Here is a 24,063-nt window from a genome sequence, read left to right as displayed (position 1 = left end):
CATTCCAATAATTAATCTATTTTGAGCTCTTCTTATCTGCCAAGCTTTGGTAAAGTGCTCTGTGTACATTAGCTCATATATAGGTACACTCAAAATATTTCCATTTATTCAAAGATATCCCTCCTCCTTTTCTTCTTCTTTGTATTCATCAAAATCTTCATCACAGGGCATTAGTGCTGGGTCCTCTGAAGGAAAACCACCCTGGCAGCAATAATCTTGCACCCTCTCCTAATGTACTACACAGTAACAACACTAACTTAAATAAACTTACGTAAGAAACACCTACAATGGAACTGAAAACTAATCATTTGGCTTATTTCTGGCATGACCCCTGTAGTGCACAACCCTCCTCTATGTCAATGCCTGTGTTTTTTCACATTTGTAACAGAGGCAGAAGCACTCTGGACACATTACCTCACTGGAATATTTTGGAATCTAACTACTTGATCTCTAGTATAGAAAGCCATTGTAGGAAATGTGATTTCTGATAAACAGGTCTTTGTTTTAAGATACACTCTGGGGTAACACAAAATTGATGTTATAAATTTCTTTACATAATTATTTTATAATGGATACTCAGTAGACCTTTAACTTTGCCATTATTTTCATTTCTAACATGCCACAAGAATAGAGGAAAGACTATGAACAACAGAATGCTTTTTAAAATGCTGATAACACAAGTCTACCAACCTTTGAGCAAAGCATTTCTATGGTGATTCATAGATCAGGTCCAGCTAGGTTGAGAGTGCTGAGAAAGAACAGTATGGAGGTTCCTCAAAAAAATTAAAAACAGAACTTCCATATGATCCAGCAATCCCACTACTAGATATATTCCAAAATAAAGGAAATCAGTATCTCAGTGAGATATCTGCACTCCCATGTTTACTGCAGCACTATTCACAACAGCCAAAATTTGGAAGCAACCTGAATGTCCATCAACAGATGAATGGATAAAGAAAATGTGCATATACACAATGGAGAAGTATTCAGCCATAAAAAAGAGTGAGATCCTGTCATTGTTGACTACATGGATGGAACTGGAAGACATTGTGTTAAGTTAAATAAGCCAAACAAAGAAAGACAAACTTCATATGTTCTCACTCATTTGTGGGAGCTAAAAATTAAAACAATTGAACTCATGGAAATAGAGTAGAATGATGGTTATCAGAGGTTGGGAAACGTAGTTGGGGATGGGGAACATGGGGCTGGTTAATGGGTATGAAAATATGGTTAGAATGAATAAGATCTGTTATTTGATAGCACAGCAGGATGACCACAGCCAACAATAATTATTGCACATTTCAAAATAACTAAAAGAGTGTAGTTGGAATGTTTCTTTTAGTATAAACTAAAAGAAAGTTCCGTGGTTAAGGTATACCCTATTTAACCTGATGTGATTAGCATGTATTATATGCCTGTATCAAAATATCTCACATACTCCATAAATATATACACCTACTATGCACCCATAACAAAATGTTAGAAAGCATGCTGAGGATGAAAGATTAGCTTTTGGTTGTTTCCTAGTAAACTTCTCTAAAATAATAATCCCAAAACAGAACTTCTACAAATATTCAGTGTCTAGTATGTGCCCTGAGGCCCCCCACAGTCAAGACAAAGAAGAAACTGAAGATTTCCCTCCAGAGATGAACTCACCTAAAAATTAAAAAGAGATCTACCATATTTGCCTATATTTAGAAAAAAAATTAAGGGTATTTTTAATTTAAAAAAATTTGAATAGCTGATACATACTCATGGAACAAAATTCCAAGATACAAAAGGATAGATCATAGAAAATAGTTTTCTCTCCCATCCTAGCCTCTCAGTTACCTCCCAGAAGGCAAAAATTGTTACCGGTTTCATATATATAATTTAAATATATATAGAAGTTCATATATACATATATATTTATTTTTCTAATGTAAATCGTTGTTGTTCATATTGTTTCTGCACCTTTCTTTTTTCACTCAGCAATATCTTGGAGCTATTTCCCTATCAGTACAAAAAGGGATTGCTTTAATCTTCTTCAGGGCTACAAAACAGTTCATTATATAGATGTATCATGATTGTGGGCCATTAATATTGTTTCTACCCTTTTGCTAGTACACACATTGCAACAATCAATGACTTCACCTGTGGGTACTGCATCTGTAGCATAAACTTCTAGAAATGAAATGACTGGATCCAAGGTTAAATGCGATTGCCAAATTGTCTTTCATGAGGGTACTAGTTTGATAATGCACTGTAACAATTGTCATGGTGGTTGTTCTTTTTTCTTCTTTTTCTCACTGTGATTGTTCTTTAGGTACTTATATAGTTCTAGGGCACAGAACTTTCCTCAGCAAAATCATGTAATAATACTGTTTTTACAGCCAGCCCCCACTTCATAGACGAGGTGTTAGCAAGAACTGTACATTGTATGCTACTCTAATTTTGTGGTCATAGAATAATTGACATGGTAACCAAGCTGTGGTTTAGCTAGGCTTTTAAAAACAAACCTATATCTATGTATGTATATCCAGTCCTTTTTCGTGATAAATCTAAAAGGCAGTCGACTCTGAAGTATATGGAATTTAGAAAGTGAAACCGACTAGAAACCAAGATGAAAGATAATCAGGCTTTTTCTTCAGTGCTGACTGCAGCAGACCAACCAGATTATAAGAAATAAATTATTGTTTTAAAAAATTCCCCGTTTTAATTACTGCAAATGTTAACGTGACTAGGTAAGAATTATTTTTAAATAATTTTTAAAAAATAATTTAAAATAATTTCACGGTGAGCATACAGCTGAAAGCACAAAGTCAGTATTCAAAAACCACAATTTAAAACAACAACAACAACACTAAGACAAACTTTACTTTTGTTTGAAATCTGCAATAATTTTCCTTTACATGCTGTCTCTTCCTGAATAAATTCTACCTTTAGAATTGCTAGGGTTCTGCAGATACAGAAAGCCAGCTAGAAACATCCCTTCCCCGAATTCGATGGGTTTAAGTCTTATCCAGCTTGAGCAAACTCTTGGCGAATATTTAATGAACTCACAAGAGACAAATTTGACATATTTAGAAGGGTTGTAAAATCAAGTCGTGTAGGTTTTGAAGCTTTAGAAAACTGGGGAATTCCTTGAGCCAGAAAGAAATTATTAGACCTCAAATTAATACTTGGAATTACAAAGGGATGCACAAAATTGAATTCTTCCTGATCATTGTGTATTCGCATCTCCCATTCTAGGTAGGATTTTTTGTTCACGATGAAGGGAAGGAGAGGGAGGGCTAGGTCTGCGGTCGGAGGAGTGTCTATAAATAGAAGGTGAAGTGTTCTAATACCGACAGGGTGCGTCATAGCGTCCCTCCCCCGAGCCGAAAGCGCTCAGGGAGCCGGCGGGAGCCACTGTGCGGCACCCGGACGCCCGCCCGCCCGCCCCGCTTCCCTCTCCCCGCCCTGGCCCGCGCCTGGCTCCCTCCCAGAAACAGCAGACCGGTGGGTGAGCCCGGGGTTGCGTTAGACCCACTCCGGGCTCACGGTCTTCAGCGGAGGGGCGGGGCGCGAAGGACCAAGGCGGCTCTGTTCGGGTGGCAGACGATGGCTGCCGCCCATATCCCCCGGCCGCCTCCTCCGTCCGGTCCCACCCTCCTTTCTGCCCGCGAAGGGAGAACAATAACCCCGAGCGCTCCTGGGAAGCCGAGACATTCAGGCGGGCAGACAATGCAAGAGAGATGCGAGGGGGCGGCCTTAGCGCCCCGCGCGTTCCCGCGGGTGTCCCAGCTGCGACCGATGGCTCGGCCTGGGGCGCGTGGGCCGCGGGGACGCAGTAAGAGGCCACGTGTTAGATAATTTAGGTCCCTTGAAATCTAAAATCTCACAGCGTCTGTTAAAGCCGTGGAGAACTTCCTCTAGTCTAGATAGAACATCAGCAGTTGGTTAAAATACACAGAGACATGTGTGTATTTGGGTCCTTTTCTATTTTGGATCTGAATCTCTAAAGTTTCTTTTGGAATTTCCATAAGCCTGTCTTTTTGTAAACAGATTGTTCTGGGATTCCCCCACCCAGACTCCTGTCTTACTCTGCTTGTTCTTCCAGCTTGACCCTGTCTAGGTATTCCTTCCTCTCTCCCTCCTTCCTTCTCTCACTCCTTCCCTCTCTCTCTACACACGTATATTTTCCCCACTTTGCACCTTTTTTTTTTTTTTTGGTGCTGTAATTGTTTCTCCCGTCTGATCAGCATTTTTGTTGGGTTCTTCTGCCCTTTTCAAAGTGCTAGTTTTATTTTCATCCCTCTCGAAATTAGTTTCCTCTAATTCATTTCCTCTTTTTTTTTTTTTTTCTGTCACAAGTAACTGTATCTGCATGATTTTTAATTCCTACCTCCATAAGTTCTGTCCCTTTAAGGACTCAAGTGTTCCTTGTGTGGTGGGGGTTAGTGGTGGTGGGGGGGACAAGAGAATTTCATTGCATTTTATCTGAGGTAAATAATGTGTTGTGGTTCCACTTTCAGGGAGCCAGGGATACTGGGATTTTATACTTATATGTGGGTCAAGCCATCTTAGCAGAATAAATCACAAACCTCTGTAATGTCTAGGGTGTTTCAGTGCTTGCTTACAATAAAAAGTCATGCAGGAAAAGCGGGGAGGGGGGAACTATTTTCAAATCAGGTCTCTAAATAGGGATTTTACAACATCTGCTTATTATTATTATTATTTAGAGATGGGATCTCACTCTGTTGCCTGGGCAGTTCTCCAACACCTGACCTCAAGGGATTCTCCTAACTGGGCCTCCCAAAGTGCTACGATTACAGGTATGAGGCAGCATGCCAGCCTCTGCTTATCTGAAAGCAAAATTTTGATTATACAATATGTAAAGTAAGGAGACTGGCATCTTTCATTCACCCATAAAGTGCCATCTCCTTGGTCTTCTTTTTTGCATTTGTCCTCATCTGCAGAATGTCTGGCCACTTTGCTCTTTCCTCTGACTGTGGTTTAGAGTACAAAGTACAACCCTTTATCAACCAAGCAAATCAGAAATAGCACCTAGACTTGGGACTTGAGAAAAAAATCAGGCAAAAGAATGGTTAACATTCTAACAAAAAGCATACCTTTTTGTGGCTAAAATATTTGGAGCTAAGAATGGAGGTGAGTCGCCCTGGGGTGAGGGGGTGAGGTAGGAGTAGGGGTTGTGCAATTATGATAAATATCTAGGAGGTAATTCGCTTTGCCAGGGCTGACCCTCAGGTTGGGCGGGGCCTGGACATAGATCACGTTTCTCTGCAAGCGATACCAGATGGAAATGATGTGGTACAGTCATGACAGAAAAAACAACAAGCAGCAGCAACCACAACATGCAGAGATGAGGAAGAGTCACCCAGCTGAGAAGAGGGGAGTACAGGGTAACTGACAGGTTTGTCTTTGTGGGCACCAGCTGTGGATAAGGGGCCCTTCCTTATCCTGCCTCCACTTCTGCCTGCCTGAGTTACCAAACCCGCTTTCTGCCAGCCAGGACCTAGATGGAAGAGGGATCAAGAACAAGCCATAGGTCAAGAGCACTCCTAGTTCCACATGCCAGCCTCACACTCTTCAAAACACTGTAAATATTTGGGGGTCCAAAGGTCAGGTTCTAGCCAGCAGGATTAAGACTCTAAAATAATAATCATACTGTATCACTATTGAAATTTATTTTATGCTAGGTACTCTGCTATGTGCTTTAACACAGTATCTCATTTAATCTATGTGCTTTAATCTCAGTATCTCATTTAGTAACAAAAGGGCTTTGAGATATATATTAACACTCTTATTTTACACATGAGAAAAACCAAAGCACAGAGTAGTGATTAAAGGTTTATTTGCCTTTGCTCACAAGGCTAATGAGCAATAGACCAAGACTCAAACCCTTGTCTAGCTCCAAAGCCTGTAATTGGAACCCCTCTGAACAAGGAGGAGATAAAAGCTGTTCCTAACCACAAGGACTTAAAAACTCATCCTCCAGTGAGGGACAATTGCAGTAGCTTTCTCTTGTTTATCACTTAGGGGCCCAGGTCTGTGTTTACAGAGGTCTACAGTTCTGCAAAGAAAGCACTATGACAATCACCTTTGCCCCTTTGGAACTAGATTCAGGTCCTTTTAAGGAGAACCTGTAAACCTGAAAGAGTAAGGCTTTCTGGAGAGGACACTAAACTGTCCTAAACTGTGCGGTCGAGTTTAGGGAGCAAAGCCTTTATCCACATGGAGCAGGAGAGTTGGCTCCTTCCAGCAGCAAGAGGGCATTACCAGGAGCAGTCACGGCAGGCAGCAGCAGCAGTTGTCAGCACTGATGAGGCAGACCCCGAGCATGGTGCTGCAGCTTGGGCAGCGGTGGCAAAAGATCAGGATGGGGAGCAGTAAAGTTGTAGTGGGAAGGGCTTTGATCAGAGACAGGTTGGCCACAGCCCCAGAGATGAGCCAACACTTAGGTTAGCAGACATTGGAGAAGTCCCAAACCCAACAGGCTGAGTGCAGGCAACCACAGGCTGGAGGTGTTTGTCTAGAAAAGAACAGTAGAACTGCAGTACTTAACAGCAATGACTCTGGAGCCAGCCTGCCTGCATTCACACCCTGTTCCATCCATTCCCCACTCTGTGACCTTAGACAAGTTCATTAACCTTTCTATGCCTCAGTTTTCTTATCTGCAAAATGGAGATAACAATGCCACTAATACCTCCCTCATAGGGCTGTTGTTAAGATCTAAATGAGGGAAGACTCACAAAGGACCATCTTGGGCACATCATAAGTCCTCTCTCAGTGTAAGGTGTTCTTATGATAATTATTCAGCAGAAACAGGCTGAGCCCTCTGGAACTGACAGGGGAGGAGGGCAAGAGGGAAAGTCCCACTTGGGATGTCCACTCCCCCAATAAGAAAATAAAGCAGCTCTCAGACGCCGCTGCCAGGTCGCGTACGGTGTTCTCTTACCGCTCCGCTTCCCCTGCTCCTCTGCTGGTCGCAATGGAAGAAGAAATTGATGCGCTCGTCATCGACAATGGTTCCGGCATGTGCAAAGCTGGCTTTGCTGGGGACGACGCCCCCCGAGCCATGTTTCCCTCCATTGTCGGGCGCCCTCGGCACCAGGGCGTGATGGTCGGCATGGGCCAGAAGGACTCCTACGTGGGCGACGAGGCCCAGAGCAAGCGCGGCATCCTGACCCTGAAGTACCCCATCGAGCACGGCATCGTCACCAATTGGGATGATATGGAGAAAATCTGGCACCACACTTTTTACGAGTTGCGTGTGGCCCTGGAGGAGCACCCCGTGCTGCTGACCGAGGCCCCCCGAACCCCTAAGGCCAACAGAGAGATGACTCAGATCATGTTTGAGACCTTCAACACCCCAGCCATGTATGTGGCTATCCAGGCCGTGCTGTCCCTCTACGCCTCTGGGCACACCACTGGTATTGTCATGGACTCTGGAGACGGGGTAACCCACACGGTGCCCATTTATGAGGGCTATGCCCTTCCACACGCTATCCTGCGTCTGGACCTGGCTGGCCGGAACCTGACCGACTACCTCATGAAGATCCTCAGGGAGCGCAGCTACAGCTTCACCACCACGGCCGAGCGGGAGATCGTACGTGACATCAAGGAGAAGCTGTGCTATGTCGCCCTGGACTTCAAGCAGGAGATGGCCACAGCTGCATCCTCCTCCTCTCTGGAGAAGAGCTATGAGCTGCCTGACGGCCAGGTCATCACCATTGGTAACGAGCGGTTCCGGTGTCCGGAGGCGCTGTTCCAGCCTTCCTTTCTTGGCATGGAATCTTGTGGCATCCATGAGACCACCTTCAACTCCATCATGAAGTGTGATGTGGACATCCGCAAAGACCTGTACGCCAACACTGTGCTGTCTGGCGGCACCACCATGTACCCAGGCATCGCCGACAGGATGCAGAAGGAGATCACTGCTCTTGTGCCCAGCACCATGAAGATCAAGATCATTGCACCCCCAGAGCATAAGTACTCTGTGTGGATCGGCGGCTCCATCCTGGCCTCACTGTCCACCTTCCAGCAGATGTGGATTAGCAAGCAGGAGTACGATGAGTCTGGCCCCTCTATCGTCCACCGCAAATGCTTCTAAATGGACTGCGAGCAGATGCGTAGCATTTGCTGCATGGGTTAATTAGGAAGTATATTTGCCCCTGGCAAATGCATACACCTCATGCTAGCCTCATGAAACTGGAAAAAAGCCTTTGAAAAGAAATTGTCCTTGAAGCTTGTATCTGATATCAGCACTGGATTGTAGAACTTGTTGCTGATTTTGACCTTGTATTCAAGTTAACTGTTCCCCTTATTTGTTTGATACCCTGTACATATCTCTGATTTCAAATTTTAGTACATGTGGCTTGGTCACTTCGTGGCTGAGGTAAAAATGTGCTTGGGGGCAGACAAGTCTGCCTTGGTGAGTGCATGGCCAGCAGTCTCTTAGCTGTGCAGGGTATTCATGTGTCAGGGCTTAGTGTTCTGGGATTGCTCTAGAGGCCGGCAAGGGCTGCCAGTCTGTCAGGGTGGGAAAGTCCAAGCCGTAGGACCCGGTTTCCTTTCTTACCTGATGTTTTCCTGCCAGAGCACCATGGGCTGGTACTTGCCTTGAGTTGGAAGCGGTTTTCATTTACACCTGTAAATGTATTCATCCTTTTAATTTATGTAAGGTTTTTTTTTTGTACACAACTGTCAATTCTTGAAAGAGATGACAACAAATTTTGGTTTTCTACTGTTATGTGAGAACGTTAGGTCCCAGCAACACGTCATTGTGTGAAGAAAAATAAAAGTGCTGCCGTAAAAAAAAAAAAAAAAGAAAGAAAAAGAAAAACCAGGCCGGGTGCGGTGGCTCAAGCCTGTAATTCTGGCACTTTGGGAGGCCGAGGCAGGTGGATCACGAGGTCAAAAGATTGAGACCATCCTGGTCAACATGGTGAAACCCCGTCTCTACTGAAAATATAAAAAAAAAATTAGCTGGGCATGGTGGTGTGTGCCTTTAGTCCCAGCTACTCAGGAGGCTGAGGCAGGAGAATTGCCTGAACCCAGGAGGCGGAGATTGTGGTAAGCCGAGATCACGCCATTGCAATCCAGCCTGGGTAACAAGAGCGAAACTCCGTCTAAAAAAAGAAAAGAAAAGAAAGCAAAACCAGATAACAGAAAGACTGGTAGAGTTGGAATTCCAGCAAAAGCCTAGGTAGAAATTTAAGCATAGGGTAAGACCCTAATTTCTCTCCACCCACTCCACCCTAGCCCCTGCCTTTTCTGTGCTGAAGACCCTGAAATGCAGATGCCACAGAATGAACAGCAGTGTGGGAGAGTAAGCCAAGCATTAGATTAAGTGCCAGAAGAGTTAGGTTGAAGTACAGGTTGTACCCTTGAGTAAGTCACTTAACTTTGTTGAGCTTAAATTTCCATATTTGTGAAATGAGTTAGGGTGAACTTTCCGGTTGGGGGCAGGTCTTCCCATCATCTTTCCCTTCTTCTGGAAACATTTTTTCTCCAGCTCCCAACTATTGGGAGTACCATTTTCTTACATGACTCCATCACCTGGCCACAGTTGATTGGTCCATGAGTGGGCACCTGACACAATCTGGGCAAATCAGAGGGCTTTCCTGGGATTTTTTTGTTTTGTTTTGAACTGGTACTGAGAGAAATGAGCACCTCTGTGGTGGTGAGTCTGTGAAAGCAGGTAGAGTGAGGCTCAGGACCATCTGGCAGCCCTGTTTTCACCCTGTGAAGTCTAAGAAGCAAACATGCAGTGAAAAACAGAGACAAGAGATAGGTCCTTCTGATGGCATTTGTATCAGGTGTTTCTGAGACCCACCGGTACCCTTGCCTTGCCTGAAGTTAAGTCGGACACTCAGATGTCCTTCCAATCGAGTCACCCCTTTTGCCTAAGCTGGATCAAGTCCCTTTTCTGTTACTTGCAAAACCCTGATTCATACACACTAGTTTATTTCTAAGATACCTTTAACTCTAAATGTCTATGATTTATATAAAAAATTAATGAATGGTGTTCAAATAGAATTGTGGATATTCATGTGGAATAATCAAAAGTTTTTTAAAAAGCTCTCGTTTAACACACTTAAAAGGATAGATTAGGTTGAAGATGATATCTAGTCTTTTATTATATATAAATGAAAGAAATAAATAGGTCAAGAGCTGGTGTTTTGGTGAACTGTGAGGAAATCAGCCATTAAGTTATAAAAATTGATTTCAAAACTGTTAATGTGGTGACCTGGTTTTGAAATTGAATTCATTTTTTCCTGTGACCAGTGTAACACAAGAGGAGATTAGTAACTCTGGCTTGATGAAGACCAATAATTTAGAAAGGCTGGGTCACAATGTAAATAGCTAACTAAGTCTCCCACTTCTGGTTTCTACTCTAATCTATCTGTCTGTGTGTTATTAAAAATAACTTACATTTTAGGTTTGGGTAAGTAATTTTTATTTAGGCTTCTTGAGCATTTATGGATTTCAATATATAAAATTTGACATTTTTTCATGGTAAAATAACTCAGTTATCTGATAACAATACACTTTTCTATTTCATTTTTTCAATTCTAAAAATGAGCCCCCCAAACCTTTCTATTTCTAATGACCTCTTCTCAATATTAAATTTGAAATGTATGCACATGTGTCTATCCTTATATCTGTAATTGTGTCTCAATCTTCTCATTCTACTATAGTAAATTCTTGGTAATTAGTGGTAGTGGGGAATGGTGCTTTCATAGATAATATTAATTGAAATCCATAGAAAATTATGAATTATCTTTTTGCTGTTATTGTGATTTTAATCTCCTCCGGGGGGGTACTTTAAACCAGAGTTGGCACATGTAGTAGAAAAATTAGCTATTTTGAGTTTCACCCACTCTTGGTCCACTTTTCTTAGTGGATGACCTCCCAAGATGTAAAACTGTAGGTAAGTGAGAAGCAGGAAGAGGCAAAGGAGGCTGGAGATTGTATATACCACTACTGAGATGTTAATACTTTTGAATAACAAAATATTGGTGATGTGGGCTAAACCCAGGGTATAGTGGCACATGTTGAATGGCCACAGACTCCCCAAATACTCATTTGGAGCAGCGCAGAAACCCAGCTATCCACATCATCCTTACTTACAAGTCGGAGCCCATTTTGCTGTAACTACTTTTACTTTCTTTCCACTTAATAACTCTTGTATAATTCTTCCAGTCTAGGAATTCCTAACCAGAAGCCAGTGGTTTTCAGTGGTCTAACCTATACACAGTACAACAACCCTGTCCATCTCCACTTTGCCCCTCGCCATTCTCCACCTTGAAATGCTCAGGGACCTTCTCACTCTGCTCTAATGTCCATCATCTTTGGCCACAAAGTGCCTTGCTCAGTTGACTATTTCTTGCCTTACATCTTGGTACCATTTCATTACAGAAGACCATCAGAGGATATGTTTTCTGGGAGACAGCCCATGGGCAGGGCCTGAGCAAGGAGGTCTTCTGGACTCATGGTTGATCTTGGCTTTTAATCTTCTTTTGCTCTGATTACTGTGTATGACTACGGGTGCCAATAAGTTGTGTCTGTCCTTGGTACAGTTCCTACTTTTGCCCAGGACACTTTGGATCATTCTTAGTACCCTTTATCCACCCTTTCATACTCACACAGCTAGAAATACCCAGCTCTACCTTGCAGATAGAAATACAGGCATACCTCAGAGATATAGCAGGTCTGGTTCCAAACCACTGCAATAAAGCGAGTCACCCTAAATTTTTTGATTTCCCAGTGATTATAAAAGTTGTATTTATACTATGCTGTGGTCTATTAAGAGTGCAGTAGGGCCAGGCTTGGTGGCTCATGCCTGTAATCCCAGCACTTTGGGAGGCCAAGACAGGCAGATCATGAGGTCAAGAGATTGAGACCATCCTGGCCAACATGGTGAAACCCTATCTCTACAAAAATATAAAAATTAGCTGGGCATCGTGGTGCATGCCTGTAATCCCAGTTACTTGGGAGGCTGAGGCAGGAGAATCACTTGAACCCAGGAGGTGGAGGTTGCAGTGAGCCGAGATTGCACCATTGCACTCCAACCCGGCAGCAGAGCGAGACTCCATCCCCACCCCCAAAAAAGAGTGCAATAGTGTATGTCTTAAAAACAATATGTATACCATAATTTAAAAATACTTTATTGTTAAAAAAAAATGCTATGAAGGGCCGGGCGTGGTGGCTCAAGCCTGTAATCCCAGAATTTTGGGAGGCCAAGGCAGGTGGATCACGAGGTCAACAGATCTAGACCATCCTGGTCAACAAGGTGAAACCCCGTCTCTACTGAAAATATAAAAAAAATTAGCTGGGCATGGTGGCGTGTGCCTGTAGTCCCAGCTACTCAGGAGGCTGAGGCAGGAGAATTGTCTGAACCCAGGAGGTGGAGGTTGCGGTGAGCTGAGATCACGCCATTGCACTCCAGTCTGGGTAACAAGAGTGAAACTCCGTCTCAAAAAAAAAAAAAAAGGTATGATTATCTGTGCCTTCATTGAATCACAATCTTTTTCGCTGGTAGAGGATCCTGACTAGATGTTGATGGCTGCTGACTGATCAGGGTGGCGATCACTGAAGGTTGGGATGATTGTGGCAATTTCTTGAAATAAGACAACAATGAGTTTGCTGCATTGATTGGCTCTCCCTTTCAGGGAAGATTTCTTGATAGCATGCAATGCTGTTTGAGAGCATTTATTCACAGCAGAACTTCTTTCAAAATTGCAGTCAATTGTCTCAAACTCTGCCACTGCTTCATCAACTAAGTTGATGTAATATTCTAAATCCTTTGTTGTCATTTTAACAACGTTCACAGCATCTTCACCAGGAGTAGATTCTATGTCAAGAAGCCACTTTCTTTGCTTATCTGTAAGAAGCATTCATTCAAGCTTTATCATGAGATTTTAGCAATTCAGTCACATCTTCAGGCTCCACTTCTAATTCTCGTTCTCTTGCTATTTCCACCACATTTGCAGTTACTTCCTCAACTGAAGTCTTGAACCCCTCAAAGTCAGCCATGAGGGTTGAAATCATTTTCTTTCAAATTCCTGTTAATGTTGATATTTTGGGCTCCTCCCATGTATCATGAATGTTCTTAACGGCATCTTGAATGGTTAATCCTTTCCAGAAGGTTTTCAACTTTGTTTGCTCAGATCCATCAGAGGAATCACTATCTATGGCAGCTATAGCCTTATGAAATGTATTTTTTTTTAATATTAAGACTTGAAAGTCAGGCCAGACATGGTGGCTCATGATCATAATCCCAGCCTTTGGGAAGCTGAAGCTGGAGGATTAGTTGAACCCAGGAGTTTAAGACCAGCCTGGGAAACATAGGGAGACCCTGTCTCTACAAAAAATTTTAAAAATTAGAGTAGCATGGTGGCGCATGCCTGTGATCCCAGCTACTCAGGAAGCAGAGGTAGGAGGATGACTTAGGCCTGGGAGGTTGATGCTGCAGTAAGCCATGATTGCACCACTGTACTCCAACCTGGGTGACAGGGTGAGACTTTGTCTCAAAAAAAAAAAAAAAAAAAAAGAGGGCCAGGCATGGTGGCTCATGCCTGTAATCCCAGCACTTTGGGAGGCTGAGGCAGGTGGATCACGAGGTCAAGAGATCGAGACCATCCTGGTCAACAGGGTGAAACCCCGTCTCTACTAAAAATACAAAAATTAGCTGGGCATGGTGGCGCGTGCCTGTAATCCCAGCTACTCAGGAGGCTGAGGCAGGAGAATTGCCTGAACCCAGGAGGCAAGGGTTGCGGTGAGCCAAGATCGTGCCATTGCACTCCAGTCTCGGTAATAAGAGCAAAACTCCATCTCCAAAAAAAAAAAAGACTTGAAAGTCAAAATTACTCCTTGCTCCATGGGTTGAAGATGGATGTTGTTTTAGTAGGCATGAAAAGAGCATTAATCTTGTACATCTCCATTGGCGCTCTTGAGTGACCAGGTACATTGCAAATGAGCAGAAATCTTTTTTCTTTTTTTTCTTAAGCAGTAGGTCTCAACAATGGGCTTAAAAATATTCAGTAAACCATGCTGTAAACAGATGTGCTGTCCTCCAGGCTTCATTTTTCCATTTATAGAGCACAGACAGGGTAGATTTAGCATCATTCTTAAGGGCCCTAGGATTTTCAGAATGATAAATGAGCATTTGCTCTGACTTTAAAGTCATCAGCTGCATTCGCCCCTAGCAAGAGTCAGCTTGTCCTTTGACACTTTGAAGACAGTCATTGACTTTTCTGTAGCTATGAAAGCCCCAGAGGCATCTTCTTTCAATAGAAGGCTATTTTGTCTACATGGAAAATCTATTGTTTAGTGCAGACATTTTTTTTTAATCAATGATCTGAGCTGGATCTGGATAACTCACTGCAGCTTCTCCATCAGCACTTGCTACTTCACCTTGCACTTTTATATTATAGAGATGACTTATTTCCTTAAATTTCATGAAACAATCTCAAACTTTTCTTTTATTTTCTTTCTTTTTTTGAGACAGTCTCACCCTGTTGCCCAGGCTGGAGTACAATGGTGCCATCTCAGCTTACTGCAACTTCCACCTCCCAGGTTCAAGCAACTTTCCCTGCCTCAGCCTCCTGAGTAGCACTTGCCACCAAACCCAGCTAATTTTTGTATTTTAATAGAGATGGGGTTTCACCATTTGGCCAGGCTGGTCTCGAACTCCTCACCTCAGGTGATCCACCCGCCTTGGCCTCCCAAACTGCTGGGATTATAGGCATGAGCCACCATGCCTGGCTGCTAGCTTCAAACTTTTCTTCAGCAGCTTCCTCACCTCTGTCAGCCTTCATAGAATTGAAGAGAGTTATGGCCTTCCTCTGGATTAGGCTTTGGCTTAAGGAAATGTTGTGGTTGGTTTGATCTTCTATTCGGGCCACTCAGACTTTCTCCATATCAGTAATAAGTCTGTTTTACTTTCTCGTCATTTGTCTTCAGTTGAGAAGCACTTCTGATTTCTTCAAGAACTTTTCCTTTGCATCCACAATGTGGCAAAAGAAGCCTTGCTTTCTATGTACCTTGGCTTTTGATATGCCTTCCTCACTAAGCTTAATCATTTTTAGCTTTTGATTTAAAGGGAGAGATATGTGACTCTTCCTTTCACTTGAACACTTTGAGGGTCATTGCAGGGTTATTAATTGACCTAATTTTAATATTGTTGTGTCTCAGGGAATAGGGAAACCCAAGGGGAGAGAAAGAGAGACAGGGGAATGGCTGGTCGGTAGGGAAGATTACTATAACAAGTAGAATAACTGTAAAACATTTGAAATACTGTGAGAATTACCAATATGTGACACAAAGACACAAAGGGAGCACACACTGTTGGAAAATGGCTTTGATAGACTTGTTCAAGGCAAGGTTGCCACAAACCTTCAATTTGTAAAAAGTGCCTGTATACTCAATAGAAGAAGCCAAAACCCTGTCTGCATCTACAGAGAATTACATACCTTCACTTTATACATAGATACAAATTCAACAGCAGAAATGGAGCACCTGTGTATTTCAAGTGTGGCTGTCCTGTTCAGTTCATGTTGAGCATAGGAAGATGGACAGTCAATAGACTAGTACAGCAATATGCAAGTGGTGGTCTGCAAATCCTAAACAGCTGGGTGAACAAATTCAGAATAATCTGTAAAACGTGTTTTTGCTGCAAGGTAACATACAATCACTACAACGTTAGCCAGGGGGTAGTGCCACTGGCTGTAGAGCTGTATACAGCTTGCTGCCAATACATTAAATACTAAAAGAGTTATACCTAATACTAGAATATAGGTAGATGCATAAAAATGTATGGCCAGGGAAATACGCTGGTGATACACCAAGAAAACTGGAAGTACTTTGATAGTTACTGTGGTACATTGCTTTGTAATTTTTTCTCACTTGTTAAGTCCTGTTTTGAATCTTTTAATCTCTTCCAGTGCACAACTGAATTTCAGGAATTTGAAAATGTGTCATGAGCACACACAAGACACTGAATTTGAAAAAAATGTGAGTAATCATATGGTATGGACTAAAACTATGTAAAACCAAGAGCAATAGTGTTAAGATTGATGACAAGGAGCGAGGGAAATGAAAATAGTGAGACTGTGACCAGTGTTAGGCAGACATTGTGGCAGATCTACATTCTGCCATGAGAACAGACGTGGAGACAAAAGCCCAGACCTGGTAGGTTCCTTAACCTATGATGTGAGTGAGGGCTATGGGAAATCATTCATTCATTCATTCATTCATTCATCTTTAAACCCACTAAATAAGAATTACTGAGCCTTTATCATATGCCACATGTTGTGTCCTGGGAGATGAAGACACCGTAATTAGAAAAACTGTGTCTCTGTCTTCATTGAGCTGTTATCCTAGCTGGGAAGGCAGACACAAATCAAGTAAACTGAGAAAACAAGGATGAGTAACAGTGTGTCGTGAAGGAACCCAACAAGGGGCTGAGATATAGAATGGTGTGTTTGGGAGATCTTACAGATTGAACGTTTACGTCCTCCCCAAATTCATATATTGAAGCCTTAACTCCCAATGTGATGGTATTTGGAGATAAGGCCTTTGGAAGGTAATTAGGGGTCATGTGCACACATGCCTGCCAGCCTGGAAGAGGCCTCACCCAAAACTGATCATGCTGGCGCCCTGATCTCAGACTTCCAACCTCTAGAATGTTGTGTAAGCCACCCAGTCTACAGGATTTTATTATTGCAACTTGAGCAATAATACAGTAGGGAAGACTTGTAGTAGAGAAGGCGAACTGGGAAGGCTTCTAAGACCTCCTAATTTTTACTTCCCTTCTCAGTTCTTAGCAGCCAGCCAAATGACCTCTGGAGTTACATGGGGACTCCACTGAGAGAAGCTCTGTATGCGGCCCTGTACCAAGTAAGTTCTTTATATTTTTCAGATGGATTAAGAGTGGTATGGGATCACCAGTGCAGTTCAGAATAACTTAATAAAGAGAGCTCAAAGTCACTGAGAGGTGAAAAAAGAAAGTCTGTTACTTAAGATAAGCAGGAGTGGGTGGTGTCAAAGAGGTAAAAGGAGTATTGTAGTTGTTAGACCCACCATTACATCATGTTAACTGATGTTTTAGTAAAGAAGCAAATATGTTACATCACAATTACATGTTGATACCTTCCATTCCTACTCTCCTTTCTGTCTTTACATTTCTCTTTACCCAGTCACTAATATGCTGTATATTTTAGTGATTTTCTTTCTGTCCTATGAGACTATAAACTCCCTGAGGGCAGAGATTTTTGTCTGTTTTGTTCACAGCTGTATCTCAGAGCCTAGAACAGGCCTTAACCAGCACACAGTTGAACAAATACTCAATAAACAGTTGTTGATCGACTGACTGATTTTTCAGTTGACTGACTCTTTTCCGAATAAAGTCATAAGCCCCTTTGCCATACAAATCCCCTCATGTCCCTTAAATCACCTAGCAGGTTTCTGGGCATGGTGGCTCATGCCTGTAATCCCAGCACTTTGGGAGGCCATGGTGGGCAAATCATCTGAGGTCAGGAGATCGAGAACAACCTGGCCAAGGCCAACATGGAGAAACCTGTCTCTACTAAAAATATAAAATTAGCTGGGTGTGATGGTGCATGCCTGTAATCCCAGCTACTGGGGAGGCTGAGGCAGGAGAATCACTTGAACCCAGGATACAGAGGTTGTGGTGAGCCGAGATTGCCATTGCACTCCAACCTGGGCAAGAAGAATGAAACTCCAAAGAAAAAAACAAACAAACAAATGAGTAGACACCTAGCAGGTATCAGCTGTGTTGCAGATGACCAAGTGGATGTTGGTGACTGAACTGTCTGTCCAGAGTCCTGGACTTGGCCTTTCAGGGCTCTTTTTTTCTCCTATTAACCCATGACACTTGCTGACGCTGAGAAAAATATAGTCTGGTTGGAAGACAAGTTGGTGTCCTGTAAAGAATGAGCACCTAAAACAGTTCAGCAAGTGGCTTCTTTGATTTTCTTGTGGAAAAAAACAAACAAAAACCAAACCAAACAGTTCAGAGAGGATACTGCTCCTAGGTGGCTATGCAGGCAGCACTGAAGAGTAAAGGCACTTCTGTGGCCACGATTATGCCAGATTTCTACCTTTGTGAAATGAAACAACTATGAGTCCACCTTGCAAGGTGGTTGTCAAAATCAGGCATGGTAAATGCAAAGTATCCCTGGCAATGCTGATACATAGGATGCACCCATTAAATGATGATGATTCGAGAATGAAGTTGGGCAGCCCTCATCCAGCGCAGCCACAGCATTGCTGGTGATAAATATGTGACCCATTCTAAAGCCCACTTGGCGCCTTATCTGATATAGATTCTGAGGTCACAGTCATTTCTTAAGGCCGCAAGACCATGCCAAGACTCACTCAGGTATTTCCTTCCTCGTCCAGCAGTGTCAATGACTTTAGACATTAAACATTGGAAGAATGCTTCTGTGTCATACTTTAAAGCTGATTAGGACTGTGTCCAAAAATAACGTCAGAAGAATTCCCCAGTTCCCAGATAGGAGCCAATGCCGTGAGCTGTTCTAATATCACAGATAAAACAAGAAGGGTACTGGCATCTTTTCTGGCAGAGTGAATTCTCCTTGTTTTATATGGAGGAAAAAATTGTGTGCAGCGAGGAAATCATTGATTAATCCCACAAAACCCACACTTTGACATTGGTTGCCTCTTCCTCTAAAAATTTTACTTTTCATTTTCTCCATTTTTCAACAGTTCCCATCCAATTATTACTTCCTCTCAGTTCCTCCCTATTAATCACTTTCCTGTTTGCTGCCTTTTTTTTATCTTTCTTATGTTTGCCTGGTGTACTTCATCTTTGGTGGATCACTTTATTTTTTCACTTGCCCTTCCCACAGTTCTTCCGAGTGAGACCTGAAGTTCTTAAGCTCCTTTTCTCTCCTATGTGGCTCTTCTGGTCTTTAAGATGCAGTGGCTACCACTCTGGCTCAGAAAGCTCCAGACCTCCCTGTTCCACAAGTCCGTTTACTTTAGAAGTTTTTTTTTTCTTTTTCTTTTTTTTTTTGGAGACTGAGTCTTGCTCTGTCGCCCAGGCTGGAGTGCAGCGGGATGATCTCAGCTCACTGCAACCTGTGCCTGCCAGGTTCAAGCAATTCTCCTGCCTCAGCCTCCTGAGTAGCTGGGATTACAGGTACCCACCACCACACCCAGCTAATCTTTGTATTTTTAGTAGAGACAGGGTTTCACCATGTGGGCCAGGCTGGTCTGGAACTTCTGACCTCTGGTGATCTGCTTGCCTCAGCCTCCCAAAGTGCTAGAATTACAGGTGTGAGACATCGCACCCAGCCTAGAAGAAGCTTTAGTTCCTTCTATTTAATGGCCAAGGGCTCAGAAAGACTCTCAGACTAGGAAAAAGGCATGCTCAGTGAATCCTTGTTTCCTTACAGCCTGAAAGAGTTAACATGCAAACTGCACTTTCTGAATACTAAGAATAGGCTAATACATTAGGGAAAATAGAGTACCTTGTATATTGCTGCCTCCTTCAGAACAGCATGAGGCCAAGAGAGCTCATAGGCCTTGGCAGGGGTGGCTAGTGCACACAGGGGGCCAGGAGAGCCCCCTGGCTTCAGGGTCACAGCTACATGCCCTCTCTGAGTTTTGTTAGGAAGTCCTGGCCCCCCCCCCCCCGCTTTTTTTTGAGATTGCAGTGGTGCAATCTCAGCTCACTGCAACCTCTGCCTCCTGGATTCAAGCAATTCTCCTGCCTCAGCCTCCTGAGTAGCTGAGATTAAAGGCATGTGCCACCACACCCGGCTAATTTTTTGTATTTTTAGTACAGACGGAGTTTCGCCATGTTGGCCAGGCTGGTCTCGAACTCCTGACCTCAAGTGATCCACCCACCTCAGCCTCCCAAAGTGCTGGGATTATAGCCACTGAGTCCGGCCCCCGCCCCTCCTTCTGTTGTGGCCCCCATGAGTGCCCAACTCACCTTACCTATGCTCCAACTTCTTGGCCAACACACCACACCAGAGAGAGCTGGACCTTGGCTCACTCCTTTCCAGTTGCCAACCAGCCAAGAGAATACCCACTTTTCATTCCCTTCAGGGAAGTGTGAATTTTTCCCTCACGGCCATAACCTACACCTATACTATAACCTATACCTATTCTATAACCCTCCTCCCTTTCCCCATCCCCTCCACCACCACACATCTTGTAACCTAACTACAAGAAACCCCCAAAGTTTGCTCATCATAGTCTCAGATCACCCCTCAGCTATTACCCAGCCAGGGAGGGAGACTCCATGGTGGACGATTTATCTTTATGGTTTTGTTTTCCTTTGTCTACATTTGGTCAGCATAAACACTTCTGAAAAATGGGCTTCAGCTGATGCCTTTTAGTTTAGTTCCCTTTAATGGGAATTTATAAAATGACTCTTACTATGCAGAACACATGTTCTAAGTATTCAGTTACTTGATAGATTGAAACTGTGCTGAGGGATATAGAACACATGTTTAAAAATATTCCTAAAATGCATACTTACTCTGTGGACCAATCAGATACATAATAAACATTTTAATATACCGTTTTAAGTGTTGTTTACCAGGAGACAGGAACCTTTCTGGTCTCTTGGGTTAAACTACAGATTTTTAGAAACTGTCTAAATACATAGTTACTTGATTCATTCTGATCTCTTGGGTGAAGAATCCTTTATATGAAAAACAAGACAATTAAATGCTCTGAGGTGGTGGCTACTCATGAAAAGACAAAGACTTTATCTTTTATAATTCAGGGATAGAAATCCCAAAGCTCAGCCAAGCCCTAGAGCCCTAAAAATAATCTGCACTGGTAACTCCACATCACTGAAGCTCACCCACTCTGAACACCTGAATATTTTTTCATCATAACTGTCTTTGGTAAAAACGTTTAAATTGCATCATACTGGCTTCTTTAAAAGAGAACATTAAGGAGATATGACTGGATATTTCTACCTCTAGAACCCAGCAAGCTCAAGGAGAACTCATTATTTCCCTATTGAAAATCCTGCTTCTCCTCCCCCATTCCCAATCTTTTTTTTTTTTTTTTTAGGAGGGGAGGAAGGCAGGAAGGGAGGGAAGGAGGAAGGGAGGGAGGAAGAAAGGGATGAAGGAAGGAGGAAGGGAGGGATGAAGAAAGGGATGAAGGAAGGAAGGAAGGGAGGAAGGGGGGAGGGAGGGAAGGAAAGGAAGGAATTCAAGCAATGAGAGAGACATTGCCGACCTGGATCTAGAGGTTTACAAGTTGATTTCTTTTTTTGAGAGAAGGAAAGAAAAAAAAATGAGTAAAGAAGAGAAAGAAAGAGGAAGAGAGAGAGGGAGGGTGAACAGAAATATTGCTTTATCCTGCAAAAAAAAAAAATGGGTATTGATAATAGTCAATCAATATTTCATTTAAACCTATGAGTAGGTGTGATGTGGTATTGACAAGAATGTATATTTTATGTATTTGAAGTGGAGAGCTCTGTAAATATTTATTAAGTTTACTTGTTCTGGATCTGAGTTCGAGTCCTGGATATCCTTATTAATTTTCTGTCTTATTGAATCTAAGTCTCTATGTATCTGGGTGTTAGGATCGTTAGCTCTTGTTGTTGCATTGATCCTTTTACCACTATATCTTTGTTGCTTTAAAATCTATTTTATCCGATACAAGAATTGCAACTCCTGCTTTTTATTTATTTATTCATTTATTTTTGCTCTCCATTTAGTTGGTAAATCTTTCTCCATCCCTTTGAGTCTTTGTGTATCCTTGCATGTGAAACAGGTCTGGGTGTAACATGCCATTGGGTTTTGGCTGTGTCTTTTGATTGGGGGATTTAGTCTATTTAAATTTAGGGTTACTGCCATTTGATGTTAACTGGCTGTTTGATTCATTCGTTGATGTAAATTCTTCTTTATGTTGTTGCTCTTTACTTTTTGGTATATTTTTAGAAAGGCTAATACTAGTTGTTTCTTTCTGTGTGTAATGCCTCTTTCAGAAGTTCTTGTAAAGCAGGCCTGGAAGTAATAAAATCTCTGAGTACTTGCTTGTTCATAAAAGATTTTATTTTTCCTTCAGGTATGAAGCTTAGTTTGGCTGGATATGAAATTCTGGGCTGAAGGTTCTGTTCTTTGAGGATGTTGAATATTGGCCCCCACTCTCTTCTGGCTTGTAGAGTTTCTGCTGAGAGATCTGCTGTAAGTCTGATAGGCTTCCCTTTGTGGGTAACCTGACCTTTCTCTGTGGCTGCCCTTAGTATTTTCTCCTTCATTTCAGCCCTAGTGAATCTAACGATTATGTGCCTTGGAGTTGCTCTACTTAAGGAATATCTTTGTGGTGTTCTCTGTATTACCTGGGGTTGAATATTGACCTGATTTGCTAGTTTAGGAAAATTTTCCTGAATAATATCCTGAAGGGTATTTTCCAGCTTGGATTCATTCTCTCTGTCGCATTCAGGTACACCTATCAAACGTAAATTTGGTCTTTTCACATAGTCCCACATTTCTTGGAGACTTTGCTCATTCCTTTTTATCCTTTTATCTCTAATCTTGTCTTCTTGTTTTCTTTCATTAAGTTGGACTTTGACCTCTGATATCCTTTCTTCTGCTTGAACAATTCGAGTGTTTAAACCTGTGCATACTTCTCGGAGTTCCTGTATTGTATTCTTCAGTTCCATTAATTCACTTATATTCCTCTCTAAGTCGTCTATTCTCAATAGGAATTCGTCAAACCTTTTTTCAAAGTTCCTAGTTTCTTTACGTTGGGCTACAACATGTTCTTTTAACTCACAGAAGTTTCTTATTATCCATTCCCTGAAGAGTGATTCTGTCATTGGGATGCACTCGTTCTCTGTCAAGCCTTGTTCCATTGTTGATGTGGAACTGTGATCATCTTTAGAGGGAGAGGCGTTCTGATTTTGAGTATTCTTGGCCTTTTTGCGCTGGTTCATTCCCATCATTGTAAGTGTATCCTCCTGTCGTCTTTGAAATTACCAACTTTCAGATTAGGTCTCTTGATTGGACGTCCAAGTTGTTAGTTCCCAGGGCCAAAACGGCGGCGTTAAGACTGATGGTGCTTTTCTGCCCAGGATTCTCCTGTCTGGCTTCCTTCTTGTGTCCATAATAGGCGACTCTGCCTTCCCTGGGCTCCAAACCTCGGTCAGAAGGGGAACCAGTCTCGTTTACTCTGTGCTGAGAGCTGCCGCGCTGAGATGCCATCTCAGCCTCTGCGCTGGCCTCAGGAGTTGTGCTGGGGACCCGTGTGTGTCCTCCAAACCTCGGTCAGAAGGGGAGCCAGCCCTGTTTACTCTGCTCTGAGAGCTGCCGCCCGTGTGGTTCCTCCACTGGGGATCTTCTGCTCCGTGAGCGACCAGAATTTGTCTGAAAGTGTGGCGTCCTCTAGTTCTCTGCGCTTTGACTGAGAGCTGCAGTCCTGAGCTGTTAGCGATCGGCCATCTTGGATCATTCCTCAAAATCCTGTTTCTCCTCCCCCATTCCCAATCTTAATAAATAGTACCATATCCACCCAGTACTGATGTAGGAAACTAAGCACCCTTCTTGACTCTGTCTTCCCTGTCTCTCATACCTTCATTCAATCAGAAGCTACTTGGGCATGTTATTTAGCTCCTCTGCATCTCAGTTTCCTCATCTGCAAAATGAGAATTATAATAGCCCAGACTGGGCCAGGCATGGCGGCTGATGCCTGTAATCCTCAGCACTTTGGGAAGCTGAGGATCCCTTTGGCCCAGCAGTTTGAGACCCACCTGGCCAACATAGCAAGACACATCTTTATTATCTTTAAAATAACAATTAAAATAATAGTACAGACCTCATAAGGTTGTCATTGTAAGTTTTCAATGTCCAGTGCCTGAGATGGTGCCTAGCACATCATAAGTGTCTTATATGCGTGTTCTTTCTCCTTCTCCCACCACATTAAACATCTCTAGAATCTGTTTCCTTCTCCCCATTACCACTGCCATTGCCCTAAATCAAGCTACTGTTGAATTCCTCTCACCTGTTCCTCAAACAGGTTTCTAAGCATTCACTGTCTCTGATCTCATCCAATCCC

The 24,063-nt window shown here is 42.8% G+C and overlaps 1 long non-coding RNA gene and 1 pseudogene across 1 annotated transcript in view; both read left to right on the top strand.

Moving 5' to 3' along the window:
- The first annotated feature begins 3,356 nt into the window (after positions 1-3,356).
- LOC144579160 (uncharacterized) overlaps positions 3,357-24,063 on the top strand; it is a 36,534-nt gene continuing 15,827 nt past the window's right edge. Inside the window, exons 1-4 of the long non-coding RNA XR_013526092.1 lie at positions 3,357-3,480; positions 4,704-4,796; positions 15,933-16,002; positions 16,808-16,887. This is a non-coding gene — a long non-coding RNA (uncharacterized LOC144579160). The remainder of the gene's footprint in view (positions 3,481-4,703; positions 4,797-15,932; positions 16,003-16,807; positions 16,888-24,063) is intronic.
- On the top strand, positions 6,898-8,110 carry LOC100398645 (actin, cytoplasmic 2 pseudogene; annotated as a pseudogene).

Source organism: Callithrix jacchus, chromosome 14 (genome assembly GCF_049354715.1).
Source record: "Callithrix jacchus isolate 240 chromosome 14, calJac240_pri, whole genome shotgun sequence".
In the NCBI taxonomy this organism is placed as follows: domain Eukaryota; kingdom Metazoa; phylum Chordata; class Mammalia; order Primates; family Cebidae; genus Callithrix; species Callithrix jacchus.
Note: the sequence above shows the minus strand (reverse complement) of the source record. Positions and strands in the feature narration are given on the sequence as shown.